The sequence below is a fragment of the Leuresthes tenuis genome, unplaced genomic scaffold (genome assembly GCF_036924035.1).
Source record: "Leuresthes tenuis unplaced genomic scaffold, fLeuTen1.0.hap1 SCAF_18, whole genome shotgun sequence".
Classification (NCBI taxonomy): domain Eukaryota; kingdom Metazoa; phylum Chordata; class Actinopteri; order Atheriniformes; family Atherinopsidae; genus Leuresthes; species Leuresthes tenuis.
The window spans coordinates 18,468,607-18,487,913 of record NW_027325372.1 but is presented as its reverse complement, the minus strand read 5'-3'; the positions used below and the strand labels follow the sequence as shown (position 1 = coordinate 18,487,913).

The window sequence follows — 19,307 nt, the reverse complement described above, 5'->3', positions numbered from 1 at the left end:
GTACAGTTCTGAAACTGTGAAATGTATGGAAGATATTAGTATTGTGTCAGTATTTGGGAATACCAAATGTGGAGTATGACATGGATCAGTGATAACTCTAAATGGTTTCATTCTTTACATTAATACATTGTTATTTCAAAGTTTAGCTTTGTGCATGTGGTAAAAATTGGTACAAGTAGTTTAAGTGGTCAGAAATAAACCTGGAGGCAACACAGTGACTATATTAAACATAAGATTTTAGTGTAGATAGTTATCCAATATAATACTCAGTGAGTTGTTGGGAGCAGGAGCAGGTTTGGTTATTAGCAAACAACGAGGATAAGGATGGCTATTAATCGTCAGTAAAATGATTAATGATATTTATTACTTACGAGGCACCACTGACAAAATTTAGAAGCCAACAACTAAAACCCAGTATCAGTCTCAAAATATGTTGGTCTAAATGTGTCAATCTGGGACAGATATGACACGTACAGGAAAGATACGAAGGCTAAGAATCTGAGCACTGACCTTCACAATCAGCAGTTATCACAGTGAACATACACAATGACCAAGAACAACTTCTCCTTTAAAATAGCTCAATAGAATTGATTAAAGTTGGCACAATTATTAAATCAAAGGTCCTTTAATCAATAAACTCTATTGTCTTATCTACCTCACTATAAATAAGCAATGGGAGACAGACCGTTTGTCTGAGCGTGTGGACATGTGTATGGGAGAAGAGGGAAAGACCATTAGACGAAATGGTGGCTGTGATCATGTAACGGTGAGGGCACAAGATGGCGGCTGTGACCATATGCTCAGTAAGCCATGTTAGTCAGAGAAGCTACAAACAAAGTGGACATGTAGCCCATATGCTAACTGGACGGACAGATAACGCAGAGTAAGATATTCAAAGTGTATCTAATGTGTTACCACAGGAAATGGTTCAGTCCCCCAAGAAAAGTGTTGCATATGGTCCTATGTCCAGTTAAGGTCCAGTCTTTGTTGTAAATAATTTGTGCTTGCTAGAAGAAGGATTCTGGTCACTTCTTCTGCCCTTGGTGGAGTTAGCACTCAAGCTAACTCTAGGTCACTCTAGGTCCATTCAGGTTTTGTGTTAAGAGAGAGACAGAGAGGGATCGGGGCCACGGGCAGACCATGTCTATCCTGAAGGATTTGAGAGCAAGTGAGCTGATGTTAGCAAGCCTTTTGTTCTCTGTGCTCATGGAGAGGAGCCTGGAGGAGGGAGAGGGTCTGCAGGCGAAGTAACTTGGTGACCTCTGTCCTTAGGGGTCTGGCAGGACAGAGAGAGATTGCACTCTCAGTGAGGGTTTTACTGAGAGGAGCTTGGGGTGTGGTCACCTGGAAAGGAAGCTATTTATCCACAGAGCAATGACTCCAGTTTATGTGTATGATTAATTGTTGAGCATCTAAAGTGACAAGAAACTCAGAAATAATAGAAATAAATTCAGTCGTCCTATAAGAAAATTATCTGTGGAAAGATAAAGTTAATTTGAGAGTGTTTACATATTTGATTGTTCTTTTCAAAACAAGAGAACAACTGCGATTTGAAGTATAAATTAAGTAAGTTCACTGAGGCTGGAAAAAAATGGAAAGGGGGTTAACAATACCAAAATAAATGGAAGAATTAGTGATTTTAAAAAAGCTATTGTAGCATGCTCTAACTGCTCTAACTGAAGATATCTTAAGCTGAGCTCATAGAAACATTTTGTTTCGGGCTCAGCATATTCACTCATTGCTTAATGCTGAGGCTGTTGAATATAAATCATTGCACTGTTTACACCTACTGTTTGTGATAAATGAATACGCTAACTTTTTCAAAATGTTAAAGGATTGTTTGGAGAGTTTGCCACCAATGCATCTGACTTCTTTTTGTATTGACTACAGTTATTGAATACAGGAAATGAACTGCTGCTCGTTGATGCTGTTACTCCCTGCTCTGTAGGACATCACAGCTTAATTAGGGATAGTTTTTCCATCAGTTGTAGCTCCATCAAATGCTTTCAATTCCTGTCACATTTTGTTATGAATTTAGTCTTGCAGAGCAAATAAGCTCTTTTGAGACAAATGAGAACAATTTTCTGAAGTGTTTTGTCACTAACACTGGTTTCAGTCACCGTCAGCTTCTCTGTTTCTCCCTGTTGAGTTTCCCTCACCTCTGCTGCCCCAATCTCTTCAATGCTTCTCTCATTTTGTGCCAGCTGTGCCTCCACTGCATCTTTCCGTAGAAAGCAAATGATAGACAGAAGAAAATCCATTATGGATTGCTTTTGCTCTGTCCTCCTAAGCCTTTCTCCTGTCTGGACCTCTGGGTCTTGTTGTATGCTCCAGCAGGACAGAACAGAGAGCTTCCCTCTCTGAGTATGGGCTTTGAGAAAGGCATGAACAGAAAGAATGATGAATGAACTACAAAGAAGGAAGAAAAGGGAGCTGAAGGAAGGAAAAGACGCAAATGAAAGAGACAGAGAAACACAACGAAGGGTACAACAGTCCTCTTTAGAATTTGCTTGTCCTGTGTAAATGACTAGTTCCTCATTTTTTAAAGGAAGACTTCAAACTTTATCTTTTGAGTGAGCTCAGACAGGCATGGGAATCAGCTAGAAGCAGCCCTCACCAGTCAGCAGCAGTCTGAAAAAACAGGCATGTATATTTTCACTGACAAACACCCCAACTGACACCTCACACACGCACACACATTTTCACACACACAAAGATGCACATCTGATAATTCATTCCTCCCTTTGCTCTCATCTCCCACTTGTGTCAGGAGTAATTTCCCCTCCATCTTTCTTGCTCCTCTTCCTTAAATTTCATTCTCACACCCTTCGTTTCATTTTCACCTGTTTTTTTAATATCTTATCTCCTCTTCCTTATCTCCATTTTGTGCCTTGTGTGCTGTTTTTTTCTTTATTTCTTTCTTTTATGTCCACCCAGTATAGGTTGTTTGGCTTAGAACATTTCCTTTAATCTTGAATAGTCATCAAAAATAAATGAATTTCTTCTCTTGATATTCAAATGCTAACCTTTAATTTCTTTCTCAACACAGTTGCATTTCTTGAGGTTTGTTTATTTAGACATTTCTTTCATTTTCTTTATAGCAGAGCAAGTAAAATTGTTATTAACATAATTTTAGCTGACAAATAAGCCATATATGTTTGTTTGAACAATATATGCACCAGAGAGTGAGCCTCTGTGTGCAATTGCTTTATGAGTCACAGCTACTTACGAAGAAATGCACATGCGAGTTAGTCTGATGCTGCACCTCTGATGTCCATTACTCAAGTATAGCCTCAAATTGTTTAACCTTCCTTTGATTTCCCATCTTTCAGAAAGGAAGTTCTTCATTATTACAGTCTATATAAAAGGCATATATCAGACCGCTATCTAATAGCTGAATATATGTTTAAACTGTCTATAGAATATGTCAAATATCTTAAACCAAATAACAGGGAGGAACAGCCAAAGGAAGCAAAACAGCTCATCCAGACATAAAACTTGGAGTTTAAGATGGTGGATGTAGATGTTACTACATCCAGGCAGACAGAGCCAGCTTATGCCCTTATGAAAGCACAAGGATCTGCAAACCTGAAAAAAAACTGTTTAGAAAATACCTTGTGATATATGGAAAGAAAAGATCATGTGCAAGTTCCTTGACATGCCCGGGCCACCTAATTATGCTCAAAGACAACAACAACATTTCTTGGTGAATACTTGCCTGAGAGCTAATTACTAAACCATATCCCTGGAAACATATGTGACCTTTAGATTTACAGTAAATCGTTCTTTGTTCAATATTCATGTTATCACAGGGAATTATTTTACAGAGTTCCAACTTTTGCAGCTTGTTAACACTCAGCTCTGTGATGTATACATGCATTATTTGAATAAAGGTTTTCTCGCTACATTGCAACATAAGTATAATCTTAGAGAGTGAAATTGTTACTGTGATGGATTGCCAGCATATAGTTTCTGCAAGTCTCTGCTTTAAACCAAACATTTATGGAAATTAGCAGCTACCTGGAAAGTAGAAATAGATCAAAAGTTAATAAATCATGGCATATTCTGAAAAATGGTCAGTCGGGATTTCATGGATTGTGGCTCATTTAAAGCTCAGCATGCATTACCTCCGTTCTGGCCCCTTTTTTTTTTCTTCCTTGCTTTTAAATGACAAGTTAAATGTTTCACCTGACACCGGTTACCTCCATGTCCTAGTTACAACAGAGCCGCTGGTATTGTGGCACAGTTGCCTGAGAGGGCATCCAATGACTAAAAGAACAGTCGGCTTGACTGTAAGCAAGACACTGAACCTCCAGCAGCTCACTTGCTGTCAGTGTGTACGAGACTGCACATTTCTTGGTATGAAAAAAAGCTATCTTTCTCTTGCTTTTGTGTCACATTTCACCTTGTAACTGCCAGTCAGGGAACACTGAGTACATCTCAGCACCGGGAAAGCTGCTGGAGTGTGTGAAGGCTTCTCTCTCCACATACTTTCCTCTCGCTGATAGAGTGACGGAGCAGAGGGGCTTAAGGCCTGGCACTTTGAGAAGAGCGGGGTAGTCAGAGAGAGGAGGAGGCGTGGAAGGGACAGATTTTCAGCCTACGGGCGGGATTGGACCTAAATAAGGAGCACTAGTGCATAGTGTTGGGAGTGGCATTAACACAACAGTCAGCCTTTAGTGCTGTGAGGCTGGAGTGTCACCATATGAGCTAATTTGGAAGCGTTTGTGTGTGTGTTTGGAGGCATGTGGAAGAGGTACAAAGTGTGTGTATGTGTTTTCAAACTGTGCTTACAAAGGCAGATCTGGTGTACATACCAGTTGATTTAGCATGAACCAAATTTGGGTTTACTGAAAAATAAATAAAATGAGCATACACACACACACACATTTTTAAAAACCAAGTAAATAACACTGGGCTGGAAAACAGTGAGCCGTGTAGTTTTTGAGATATACAGACTTATCTGCTTCCTGTGAAGCTTCTTTTTTTTTTACCTTATTCCAGTTGCTCATAAGAGTTTATGGTTATCTTATATTTTATAGTATTTACATTTGGCTTGAGATCAGCTATATAGTATAATTTTGTCACTTCTGAGTTTATGATAGTCATCTCGAAGAGGTTTATCTACAGTACTTTGAGTTTGTGCTGCCTTTGTTAATTCAGCCTCATATCTCTCCCAGCATTCAGTATGTTAGAGTCCTCCCATGTCTCATAGTGCATGTGTGAATGACTTAGTCAATGAGTCACGTTTCTTAAGAGCCACATTGTCAGGGTGAGAGCGGCTGACGCACAATGGCACCTCCTGCCTGAACACTTGCTGTAGCAATAATTCTTCCACAGTAAAGGCCTTGAGCATCAATCTCTCACAACACGTACTTTGGAAAATGACTCTGGTGCGTGAATGTTCTCGTGCGCATGTGTTTAATGTGTGTTTGTGAACGCACACGTTTCCTTTTTGTCTGTTCATCGTGAGATGCAGGAGCTTACATCGTGTGACACCTGTGAAAAAATACATACCTAAATGAGGAGGCGGGGTATTTGATTCTGTGTCTCCAAGAAATATGGCTTCAAGGCTGCGTGGTTTTATTAGTCTGTGGCACTCATGATTAAGCATCTAAACTATGTTGAATACAAGCACTCTTCGTGGATATGTAGATACTGTGGATGTCCTTTGCACACCCCCAGGCATGTGCAAGCGCACGTGCACACACATGCATGCACACTTTTGGATTTATGGCTCCTTTGAGTCTTGCTGTTAATGGGAAGACTGCCACTTATCAACGCCAGCTTTAACGACAGACTGCTAAAAACAGGACGAAGAGTGATAGTTTGTTTTTCATCATCCCTCGCTGGGAAAAAGTGAAACGATGTAGAGATTTATGGCATCTGCTCACCTGCGAGGCAGAATTATTGGGCCCAGTAACCCCAGATTAGAGAAATAATCAACTAGAAGCCTGTGAATTTATACCCTACATCCTGTGTATCCCTCATTGTGTGTAATGCTATTTAGGATCTCCCATCCTGTGGCTTATCAATGTGCTTAACAGAACACACTTTCCTGCTAAGATTGAAGATTAAATAGGCAGAGCAACTCTCAAAAAGATGTGTTGGTTTCAGCCCAACTCTGATTTGGTTGAAATTAATTTCAATCAGTTAAAAAAAATTGTTTGGAGTCCAGCCAGTTGAGCCATTTAAGCCTTCGCGGATAAAAATTAAACCATTAAAACTACAGGTGCAGTTATGCTCATGTGATACTTCCTGATCACATTTTAGTTTGAGTTCTCAGAAATAGAAGATTGGAAACTCTTTACTTTGTGCCACCCACTTAAAAAATTAAATAAATATAAATGTAACCCTTCCCTATCATACTGAAAAATAGAAAATAAGTACTTTACTTAAAGTACTTTAGATGATTTATTGTGGTTTAATGATTACGTCAATCTCATGGATCTCAATAGTCCTGTGGAGGAAAAGTTAATGATCACAGGTTGATGAGCAGTGCTTCTGTTTAAATGGTTTGTTGCAATTTTTGACAGGTTTATCGAGAGTGTTAGGCACAGAGAAATTGCACATAATGTGACAAAACTGAGACAAAGCCGACAATTTTATGATAGAAATTGATAAAACATTTTCCAGAAAAGAAGGGGTGGGAGGTGAATGTTCTGCTTTTCCCACAGCAAGGAATTCATTTTGTTTATATGTGTGACAGCTTATGCAAATCATGTCACAAATCATGTTCAATTACAATACCTAAGGCACAGTGCGATTCACGAACACAAAGCAGGTTTAACACGTGCAGCACATCGTGATTTACCATTGCGTAAGGGTAAAAGCACACTGGAGTGCAACGGTTGTCATACCTTTGTTGATTGCTGTCATCATTTTTCTTTATTTATCTAGTTTTGAACTGATCACGCAGTAAGAATGAGAAGCTTGTTATTTTCAAAGGCGATTATGCATATCACATGACTTTCAATATCCTTAGTGAATGAGAGCAGTTCTCAAGTGGACACAGTGTTTTTGTGCCTCTGGACAAGTGATTCCCATTTGAATGCAACAAAGGTCATTTTTCAGAAGAATTAAGGCAGAAGAAGTGATTTATCTGAAATATTCACTTCATTATTTCTGCCCCAAATTTACTGTTTCTCAAAACAGTGCAAACAATTTGTGCTATAGTTGTTTCGCCGACTGTTTAACATATCCTCCTGTCAAGTTCTTCTAAAAGGGCACATTAAGTATCCTAATTATTTTAGTTTGCTGTTTGTAAGTTATAATTCAAAAACAAATTTCTCAGCTTTCTTTAGGTGACGCTTTACAACAAATTGTTTTTGTTGGAAACAGTTTCAGTGTAACGAAGGAAAAGAATATCATTCAAAATCTAATCATGCGCAAGATAAGACAGAGAATTCAAATTGGGAACTGGGACAGAGAATTCAAATTTCAAAGTACTCAAACTCATCAAACTTTCTCATATGTTGCTGTTGCGGCAGGTTCCATCTTTGTGGAGGAAATAAATCAATTTAAGATAGCAAAGCATTTTCAAGCATCTACTCCCTCAGTTTATACTGTATTTTAGAAATGGCAATTTGTCAGGAACGGTGTGGATCAAATTGAGGTCTGGAAGATCAAAACAAAAACTTACATAAAAAGCTTCTAACAGACTTATTAGAAAGGCTTTTTGAAGCCCGAGTGTGTCTACAAAAGACATTGAGGAAGATTAAGCGGAATCTTGAGTTTTGGTGAACTGTTATATTATGCAGTGGAAGTCAACCTTTTTATGAGAAGATAATCAAAATATTCATCCACCTGTTGTCACAGGACTCCAACTTTAGGTCTCTGAGTAGTGCCAAGTATTTTGAACTATGATGATGAAGATGGGTTGGTAAAGAAGAAGAAGGACAAAAACAATAGGTAGTTCGGAACTCCTACCTTTTGCTGCTTTCACGGCTTGTAATATCAAAACTGACTCTTGTTTTTTAACCAAATTCCCACATTGACTTTGTTTTGTTCATCCCGTCATAAGGGTGAAAAAACATACATTCAGTCTTGCAGAAAGAAAAGTCCTTGTTTTTTGATGAAATACAAATGGCAGAAAGTTTTATTTGCTGAAATTCACCAACATACTTGTCTTTATGATAAAAACTGAGTTTGAATTTGAACAAATATTGGCAGCTCTTTGATTATTTTGTTTGTGGAGTATATTATCAAACTGATCTCTTTCCAAGGACACATTTTCCAAAACTCCTACCTTTTAAGTGTTGCTGTGTGCTGAGACAGAAAAAATAGCAAAACAGCTAAAAATGTCTGAAAGAAAAACAGTAAGGTGACACACAAACTTTGGTATTTTCACCCATAACCACATGTCCTATATAGATTCCCTTATGCTGTAATCTAGGGGATTGTGAAGCACAGATACTCCTCTTGTGCACCATTTGTTTCCCAGCTTAAGCAAATCTCCTGGCATATTTTTTTCCTGCCTGTGTTGCCTTTGCTCTTTTTTTCCTCTCTCTTTGTTACTGCAGTCACGTTTTTCTTTCTTGATTTTACCCTTTCCTTTTTTCCCCCCCATGTTCATCCTTGGGAGACACAGTGCATAGCAATATAATTAGTTACCCAAACACCTTGTGAAACCTGATAAAGGATCAAGCACACCATATTGTGCGCAGACACACACTTATGTGCACGATAGGCATGCTGTGTCAAAAGGATTTTCTTGGCATGTAATTAGACACTTGTTGCATGTGACCAGTTGCACTTGGGCTTATGGAGTCGCTGGGATATCAAAGGTTAATTATGCTGTTCCTGCTTTAAACATACAGCCACCGATTCACGATGGGAATGAGTCAACTGAATTTACTCACAGGACAGTGCAGAGACGCTGAAGACCAAATTAGAACATGTTATTTTAGGATGCAAACCAGAAAAGCGCATAATTAAGACAAAGACGTTTGTGATGAGATCTGCAGAAAAGAGAGCACAAAGCAGACCTCATCTGCAGTATACAAAAACAGGACGAGTGTTTGTTTGAGCCTGCAGCTAATTATGGATCCATTGCTTTTTTTGGTGCACTCAAGCACTGACACAACCACACATATGCATATAACACCTCCACTATAGCCTTCTTCTCTTCCTCTCCCTTCCGCCTGTCTCCTTCTCTCTGCCGCTCTTTGATCATCCTTCCCACAGGAGGGAAAGAAGAACGATGGGTAGAAAGTCAATAGAATTGGTTGGGCGCTCCATCGGTCAATGTGTCCCTGTTAGCCCTGCTGGCTAATCAGATCTTCTTCCCAACCTTGTTGTGGGCTTTATTAGTGGCATCCCTTTGCAGAGCAAGGGAGAAACTGAAGCTCTCATCAAGAGGGAAAGTAGTACAGATCATGAAATCTTGAATATATCAGAGCTTCATATTTTGGCAGTATTTGGAAAGAAAAGTCCATGGTTTATAGAGTTAAAGCTTTGCACAGCAAGAATGCATCATTACACATGCAGAAAAAAACCCTCCTCGTTCACAGAATTATTCATGAGCAGCACCAAAATGTATTTGAACCATTGAAAATTACACCCATTATAGTAATGCGCAAAAAGAGTTTAAAAAAAAGCCAGGGAAGATATACAAACCTGACTGCAAAGACTTGCTTTTATCTTGCCACAAGAGTATTATCATGTTGGGTCATCATATCTGACTCGTGCAGTTGGGATGAATTCTTTTTTTAACAAAGATGCTGGGTCAGGGTGGAGGTAAAGAATCTTTTTTTTTTTTTTCCACACCAAACTTGATCATTTATTTATGGCTCTGCCTTTGTTCACTGTGATGTTGACACAGAAAAGGTCCTTTCCCAAGCTGCTGAGAGGCGCAAGTAACCTTTAAAACAACATCTGAGATTTACCCTGTGATTTCTAAAATGTCTTGTTCTCTTCATTCTCTCCATTGATTGTTAATCAGCTGTATTGTTGTTGTTTTTCTTGGCACATGTATAAAAGCTGTGTGTGGGCCTAAGAACTTTAGGTTTTCTTGATAATCGAAAATCCAGAACAGTACGTGCTGACTCCCATCCTGATCCATTGCTCACTCAGTAGAACAGGTTGGATGGTATTTTGAAGGCAGTGGAAATCAAAATACAATATCCTCAAGGCAGGAGTGAGCCCACCTAAGCAGATAGACGACAGCCTCATCGACATGAGGCTAACAAACAAACTGAAGAGGTACATATCAGGATTCACCTGTGATCCCAGATGGGCAAGAACCAGTCTCCCATATATTTTCATGACATTTGACAGAGCATGGTTTGAAGTCACTGAGGCCAGGGGGAGTGGTTTTCTAAGATATCGAAACTAGAAAGGTACTTCATATTTGTTATACGATGCAGTCTTGCCACTTGAGTCTTTCCAGATTTGATGACTTAGGTGGTATGAAACTGGTACAGTGTGGTATGGGCCAGTGGTGGCCTCAGACTGAAAACAGATTCATCTTGTTGCCTCTCTATTCAAGTAACTGACCCAACCCACACACCCCATTCCGCTGCAGAAATATATACATAATAGATCCAAAAGATAGATGAAATATATATGACAGACATGTTTGTATTAGTCTTGGCAGATTTCTTTTCATCTTGTTTCCCACTTGTTTTTACTGTGATCTATTTTGTTTGTCCTTTGTTTCTCCTTGATCATTTTCTAAAGCCTTGTTTGTCACAACTTGCTGTATCCACTTCCCCACGCACGCACACACACACACAATCAAACAAAGCTAAATTGATTTTAATTTCAGCTGTATTGTATGCTATTCTTAAATTGTTGTTGCTGAATTCTAAACTGTTGCTGCTAGTGTTTTTGTATGTGTATGTATATGACTCATCACTACCTCTATCTGCAGTGAAACAAAAAGCTGACTGTGTCGTCCAGTGGAGGTTAAAATGCCACTCGTTCCCACACACAAGATTTGATTCCTGCGGTTAACTGGATCAGTTTCACACACAGTTACACTATATTTCTATCAGCCTTTTCATCCTTTCTTGTTGAGTAAGCTGTAATGTCCTGCGTCACTTTGCCCAAGGGTATGATTTGTTCTTGATGTGGTTGCCTTCATCAGCCCTCTCACTTTCAGTTTAAAATTCCTGGTATTTAAAGCAGTAATCATGCGGCTTAATAGCTTTGCAGACAAAGAGGCCACTCAAAAATGTTAATGACCGTAAAAGTGGTCTTTGCAGGATAAAATGCTGCTCACAATTATTGCCACCTGTGAATTGAAAGCACATCATTTTAGATATTTTGCAAAATAAAAGCAAATGAATCAATCGTGCAAAATATTTTTGGGGCATGTAAATGTAAGGTACTCAATTATTGGCTTACGTTAACCACCTAGAAACTCCCTGTCTGTTGATAGCTTGTGCCACTCCTCTCAAATAATTTATTTGACCTGTGTAAGAACTGCTTAATCGTTCAACTTGTCACAGCTCGATCTTTGGACAAGAGCTCTTCACATAACTTTTTATGATTTTGTCACGCACCCCTCTGCCGTTGCAGTATTTTACCAGATACTCTGCGACAGAACAGGATTTTTACCAGTAGCAAACACTAACAGAAAACATCTTTCCACAGTGCTTATCAATAATTAAGACTGACTGTTTGAAAAAGTCAAAGATGATGGGGGATGGTCATCTGACTTCTGAGCACTGGACGTGTGTTCAACATAAATTTTCAACATTTTTTTTATACTTTCTTCTCTTATAATTCATGCAGTCACTCTACTACATCAGTATGCAGTAAAATAACTTAAAGGGAATAAAAGTACTTAAATAAAAGGTGTTAATTGGGAAAACATCATTGTTAGCCGTTTAAACACACAACAATATGATCTCTATTGCGGAAAGCTTTGCAGACATGTTCCACCTCGCCATGATGAATATTGTAGCTCACCCAAAGACCCTGAAAATCTAAAGGTCATGCGGTGCATGTTGAAAACCAATGATCAGTCTCCTGACCAAGGGGCAGTGTGTGATGAGTTTGGATTGAGAGAGGGTTTCTTTTAGCAATGGCAAATTTCAGGTTGTTACAAGACTTTTCAGACATTTATATCTCTGAAAAGTTCTTCTTTTTAGGTTGTTGTCTCATTGAAAGACCTTGGATTTCACCTCAGACCTAGTTTACTTCCACAATTCTCTTATTTTGTCATTCCTTTATATTTGCTGCCAGCAGTTCGAGAGGCAGCAAAGTGTCCACAGAGGATGATGGAATCTCCACAAAAGTAGGGTATTCTTTCACTCGTGGCCCTATAATTTCATCACCAAATAGGAAACTGATGAATTTAATTCCCCGGGAGCATGATTTCGTTCTTATGTGGTCATAGAAAATTATTTCTGAGATATTGTGCTATTTACGAGCCCTTCTTGGCTCAGTGTACAGCCTTTGTGATGGGATGAAATGATCCCTCTGCATTGTTCCAGCCCAAAGCTTTTGAACTGCCTTGCATTATGATTTATTTTAATACAGTTCTTACCAACCTTAACTTCTTTCATTGAGTTTCTTGAGTACAGCCCATCCTGAAAGCATCTTGACACTTTTATACTTTTTGTTGTAAACAGCATTAAGAAACTCCTGCTTAAGGAGTTTTTTGGTGTTTGCTTTGTAGGCTTTAAAAGAGTTTCTGTTCTGGTCCTGTTTCCTCCTCAGCACTGAAATATTTCTATCCATCCATTTTCTATACCCACTTAATCCGTCGGTGGGGTCATGGGGGGGCTGTAGCCTATCCCAGCAGTCATCCGGGGAGAGGCGGGGTACACTCTGGACAGGTCGGCAGTCCATCACAGGGCCACACATAGACATACGAGACAAACAGCCACACACATGCTACTGAAATAATTCAAAATGATTCAAATAGATTCTGATAATTGTGTGCAGAGAAATTTCTTTCATTTTCAATTTATCAAAGCCATTCATTTTGTTGTCTTTGTTGACTAACTCTGGGCCTTTTTATCAAAATGCCAATATGCTTATTACACAATAAGTCATTTTTTTCTTTTTTCTTTTTGCTTATACATTTATATCTATCAATATTCAAAATGAGGTGGTTGAAAGTCAGATTACCAATAATCATTATTATCCCAGTACTAGAAGTATACTTTTCAGTTTTGGATTACTGCTAGTTTAAGCTGTTAATCCGATTTTCCAAAAACTTTTTGAGCTCTACCAAAAAAGTGAGACTAGACAGCATGGTTTGTAAATCTCATCCACTGCTTTCCCACACATCCCTCAATATATTTCAAACACGACTGATATTTTTGAGAATGTTGAATGTTGTAATTTCTTCTCTATGTATGGCTGAATGTCGATATCAATGCACGCGTGACATGACAAGTTTTCGCAGATCTTGGCTACACTGTGTAGGAGGAAGAGCTTCTCAGATGTCTCTGACGCTAAACGCTGACGGTGAGGAAAATCCACCGCAGTCAGTTCCAACTAGGAGACAAACCGCAGTGAAGTCATTAACAGACCAGTGTCTCTCCAGAAAGAGAGAGAGAGAGAGAGAGAGAGCGACAGATGATATAAGGGAAAACGCAAAGTGAGAAGTGAAGAAGATAGAACAGGGAGGAGAAAATACTTGCAGAGACTTGAGCAGATTCAAAAGATATGAAATTCTGCAGAGAAAACAGGAGCAACTAAATAAAAGTGTGTTTCAGCACTGGCTGTGAAAACACAAATAAATAAATATGAAAACAGCACAGTAATGGAATCAGCAACACCAGGGCGCAAGTGTAAGAAAGAAAACCAATGCACTGATAAAAAGAAAAAGTAGTTCACACTGTCTAAACAGCCATTTAATGCCCTACTTTAAAAATGTTGGTGGCTCAGGACTTACCAGTTGTAATTTTGAGTGCAGAATGACAGAAGTGATCACAATGCACATTGAAGATGAGTGAGTGTGAAGAAGTGGAGTGGTGACGGAACATTGAATCAGTGTTTAACCAGAGATGAGTGGGCCACCATCTTAAATTAGATGTGTTTATTATATCTAATTCCACGTAGGATTTGGAGTAAATATAGTGTAATCGGCTTACACACAGACAATAATTTACTTCTCTTGGAGAGTCTACCAGTGGGCAAGTTATTGTGACTGGCTTATCCTCAGGCTTTCTGTTCTCGATTAACAGAATATTAGATTAGTCTGATGTTATCTGCATCTTTCCAGCAACATAAATGCCTTTGTGGTGACATATAAGGTTGACTGGCATATACAGCAGGGAGAATAAGTATTTGACATGTCAACATTTTTTTCAGTAAAGGTATCTCTAATGGGTCTAACTCAAGTATTCCATTCATACAAAGACATCTAAACATTTAAGTCCACAAATTGAGTTATGTGTAATAAAGTGAAATAGTAGTTTTGTGTCAATTGCCCACTTGGAAATACCTTTACCGAAAAAATGTTGACATGTCTCCATATACCATTCGGTATATGGAGCAAATAGTATGACTGTGAATAGAACATTAACATCTAAATAAACAGATTTTTTTTTTTTTTTTTTGCTTTTCTTCGCAAGGCACTTTGTTTAAAGGGTGCCATATAAATAAATTGTTCAGTTTAGTTAATTTAAAGCCTTGGTGTAGAATCCTTGACATAACCGCTCTGAAAGAAGAGAAGCAAATAACAGAAATTAATCCTTTGTTCATATGCCTCCCTCCCTCTTTTTGTACGGACATAAGTCAATTACACGTACAGCAAACAAATCAAGGCTAACAAATGGAACAAGGTGACGTTCACAGGTCCCCCGTGTTTTCCACGGCTCTGCACAAATCGCTTTGCAATAATCCTCGGGTAAAAAAATAATTAGGGTTAAAATAAAACTAATTCAATGCTGTGCCACTCGCGTCCCTGGCAAAGTGACAAAGCTAAGTGGTAGCCATGAGATAGGCTGTTGTTTACACACGAGTGAAAATCTGTCGGAGGATGTGTGTGTGAGTGTGTGTGTAGTTCACAGCACTGTGACAGGCAGACATTGCAGAGTTAAAGCTCACGGAGCACAACAGAACATCATCCCCTGGCCTTGACCACTGACAAGTTATATAGCTGCACAGGTTTTGTATGGGAATAATACACTCTCTTACGCACACACACACACACACACACACACTATGATGCAAACACTCTGTGCACTTCTTTCTCCTCTCTCTTACCACCCATCATTTATTGGCTAATGTCTTTCCTCTACTCAGCCATCAAAATCTTGCTGCTGTATCTATTTTTCTTTTTTTTATCTTGTCTCTTCCCTCCTTCTGGGGAAAATTCAGCTGCATCAGCACTGTACTTACCTTCCACCCTAAGAACTCACACATACACACACACACACACACGCACACCCACTGAGTATATAAAATGAATGGACAAAATGACCTGATTTAGTCTCTGTTTATTTACAGTAGAAAACATGCATGTAGTCGAAGGAGAGATCACAAACAAACACAACAATTTTCAAATGTGTAAAACCGCATGTGTGTGTTTGCAAGCACGCAGACATAAATCACTGAATAGCCGCATACAGCCTAATGAAGGAGGTTTTCACCGTGATTCATCCTCGCTCAACTCAGGCTCGCAGTTGGGAGTTTTACATTCTCACGTACTGATGTGTCGCTGTTGCCTCCCTGCAATTCATCTTCTGCCCTTCCTCTACCGCTGCCACCTCCTCTTCACAATATGTCCTGTCTTTGGCCTCACAGCCAACGTCCAGCACTTTAACTTGGTCTCGCTCCCTGTCTGTCCTTCCTTCCCATGGGTACTGGTGGGATAATTGGAAGCAGAGGTTCTTCATTGAGATGATGCTGAGGCCAGTCAGGTGGAAAGCCCTCTTAATAGACCACTGCTTTCTCCCTACACGCACACATGGGCTTACTCTTACATCATATATAAACTTCAAACTGTGGAAGCAGCTATGCACACATTGACCTGCTCTTTTCCTCAGAGGACCTAATTTCTGATGTTACTCAGCTTTCTGTATAATAGAAACAGCCACTGATTTTCCATAACTGTGCTATTTTTCTTAACTTTTTGCAGCTCTCACATCCTTTGGCCCTAACTTGCTCTCATCTTCCCACCATCAATTTGTCTCACTTGAGACACCTGTGCTGCAGATCCATTCTTTTGTAAGTCTCAGTTGTAATCATATCTCACATCTTTTCCACGATAAGAGGCAATCCCTTGGCAGATATTTTTCACAGAACCGGCTGCATTCCTCAGATTGCCACAGCCCATATCACATCGCAATATTTAATCTTCACAACCTTCACATGTGAAGTCAGCCTCTGTGTGTCTCCATTTTGTTTCAGCTGAGCTTGGAATATGATTCAGAGCCCTATCTGACTCACCAGATGATCACTGTTTGGATGCTGCAACAATCCCTCCTAGTTTGTTGATTGCCCCTCTCCTCGGTCCCCGGCATTATACCCTCCATCAAAGCTCCCTCCCTGCAGTGTGCTGCTTAACCATGATGGATACCTTCCAACACAATTTGTGGTCAGCAAAGGGGTGTTTGCATGGACATGTGTCCAATCGTTTAGCTGACATCCTACAGTGACAATCTCAAACAGAGGAGCAAAATCGAGCATATATCAGAGTCATCTTCTTATTTTGGTCTAATTCGTTTTGTGTTCGATTTTCTCCACTTCCAATGTGGTATTTAAGGATTAGGCAAATTACTGAGGCTTGTTTTAATACAAAGAGATAGAACAAACGAAATGGAAATCAAAGTGACACTTGGGTGGCAGGATTTCAAGAGTAAGTTCAGTTAGGTGTGCTCCATTGTCCCTCATAGCAATCCATAAATCAAAACATTTATATCCATCTGTATTAGATGGCTCAACCTAGAGCAGACACCTACCTTTTAATTTGCTTGCATGTGTTCAAAGGTTCTACAGTTAAGTGGGTGGCACAAGTTGATTTATGAGTTAATTTGTTTGAATTGACTGTTAAACTTTTTAGTTGATAAGTCATTCAAGAGACCATGAAAAGATGGGGAATGACTACAAAGAGATATGAAATTAAGTAATTTGTGAAAACATGCTGGAAATAGCTGCAAGGATTGCCTCTGACATAAACTAGCATTAATAGATACTAAAGACTAAATTTACAGAATGCACTCTGAGAGAGAGCAGCTTCTTGATATATGTGTTAACTTTTGATGTGTCCTAGTTCAACTGATAGTGATGTTTGTATGGAGAGAAAGAGAGAAAGAGAGAAAGACTTCAGTGTAAGAAGAGCGGAAGTAGAAGCAGTGTCATGAACTTATATTCAAGGATAGAATGGACTCGGGAGTTAAACAAACAAATGCATAAAATCTGTGAAAAAGTATTCAAGCAGCTTGAATCTTTGATTCCCAAAAAATCTGAAAAGATGTCAATTTAGCAATGCTCCATTGTTGATGAATTTTGCTTCAAAAACATGGTTGATTCAATTGTCAGATGTTGTCAGGTAGTTCTGTTTTTTTTTAAGTACCAAACATGCTTTTTCTTGTGCTCACTTACTTTCTTGTTATTTGCTCAGGAATTTAGTTAGGCTATCAAATGCATTTATAGTTTACTTTGGTCTTTTGCAGCCAAACTTATATAAGGAAAAACGAAGAAGAAATAAATGAAAATGGACTCAGCAGGGCTTTGAACGGATAGAATTGGTTTGGTGATATTCCTGATATTTGTGTCACAAACACTTTGGTAGCTGGACAGATGAACCTTTAGATTATAAAAATGTATAAAACTAAATGTTCTGGTGTACGCAGAAGAGATTTCTCAGATTTTTTAGTATGAAAACAAAGCATTTTGAGAAGAGATGCAGATTTTTACATACAATTTTAGTAGGAAACACTATTTACAGGTCAAATTGTGAAGTAAAAGGTATTGCGATAAAACTTTCACTGTGGATTCTCATGGAGTCCATTGAAACAATGGATTATATGAATATGGGACTTTATAAATATATGCATATATGATAAACAAACAAATGCACAAGAATACATTTGTAATAAGCGTTTTGAATATTTTCTTTAGATTAGTTTCAAAGAAGATATGTTTGGACAAAATTAGCTCAAAATCTCCAAACTGAAGAGCACCTGTTTTTACCTGAGGCGTCTCGTCTTACTTGTTGCAGTTCCTTCAATATGCCACCAGAGGGCAATCTCTGTGATTCAAGACCAGCCGCGCACAAAATTACTTCATCAGTGAAACGCAGGAAGTCGTGTGCTTCACAATTCAAGCTGAGACTTTTTACAGCTTTAGTTGTAATTTAATCAAATGCGCAAGTTTGAAAGTGCTAGAAGGCTGGAGTAAAATAATACCCAACTTTTATCGCAATTCAACATGCAATTTTGTGTACCTCATTTGGAGCTATCAAAGAAACAGAACTACCTCTGTCTCTGTGAGCTGGTCACAGTATATTACAGTTAAAAAAAAACGAGCTTGTAACCGAAAGCTACAAACAACCATACAGCGTTAATATGCGGATACTACAAGTTAAATATAGTATTACGAAAATAATTTCCAATTAGTCTCAATTAGATGCAGGTCGCTTTCTTCGGCCCCACAAGTGCGTCGAAAGTGAGCGCTCATTGTTTTTTTTATATTTTAACCTAAAACCGTTTTTGGAGAGTCGATAGCTGAGAGATAAAACTGTTTGACTGATTCGCTTTACTGAAGCAACTCCTGGCTCTTATTTCTGTTAGGAGTTGCAAAAATGTAGGAATTAGGATAGAGGCGTTCTTAACCAAAGCTGGATTCAAAGGTAAACTTTTTTTTAAAGTTCTTTCGGGGGGATGGCGTTTTTCCTCTATTTCTTGTAGATTTAAAAAGGGAAAAAAACGACACCGACAGAAGAGTAAAATAGAATCAGACTAAGCTGCTTAAAAATTAGATGGAAAAATACCTTTGCATTTGGAATTGCACAGAAGAAGTTATAGTTTAAGTTAAGCCAATTCACTCATTTTTATTCCTCCCCCACTCCCAAATATGTAAGAAAGGTAATTAACGGTGCACGAACGTGCCTTGGCTTCTATAATTTAAGCAATGTTTTGCCCCTGCCTTTGGTCAGTTGTCCTGGTATCTGTGCCATACACACTTGGGGCACTTGGCTTTAAGAGCAAAGATCATATATGGCAGAAAAATAAGGCAACTGCTACATTGTACGGTGTTTTATAGTAAGACATGCATGTATGTATTTTTATTATAAAAAAAGTACTCTATGAGCAGTTACTGATGTCAGATCTTATTGGATCTTTGAGGTGCAGTAAACAGTTATTTATCTGATCTGAAGCTGTTCTCTCCTGTTTTCA

General features: G+C 38.8%; 1 protein-coding gene across 1 annotated transcript in view; it reads left to right on the top strand.

Annotated features, from left to right (window-relative positions):
- The window catches only part of csmd2 (CUB and Sushi multiple domains 2), a 212,409-nt gene that overhangs the window by 17,262 nt on the left and 175,840 nt on the right, over positions 1-19,307 (top strand). The gene's annotated exons all lie outside the window — the stretch shown is intronic.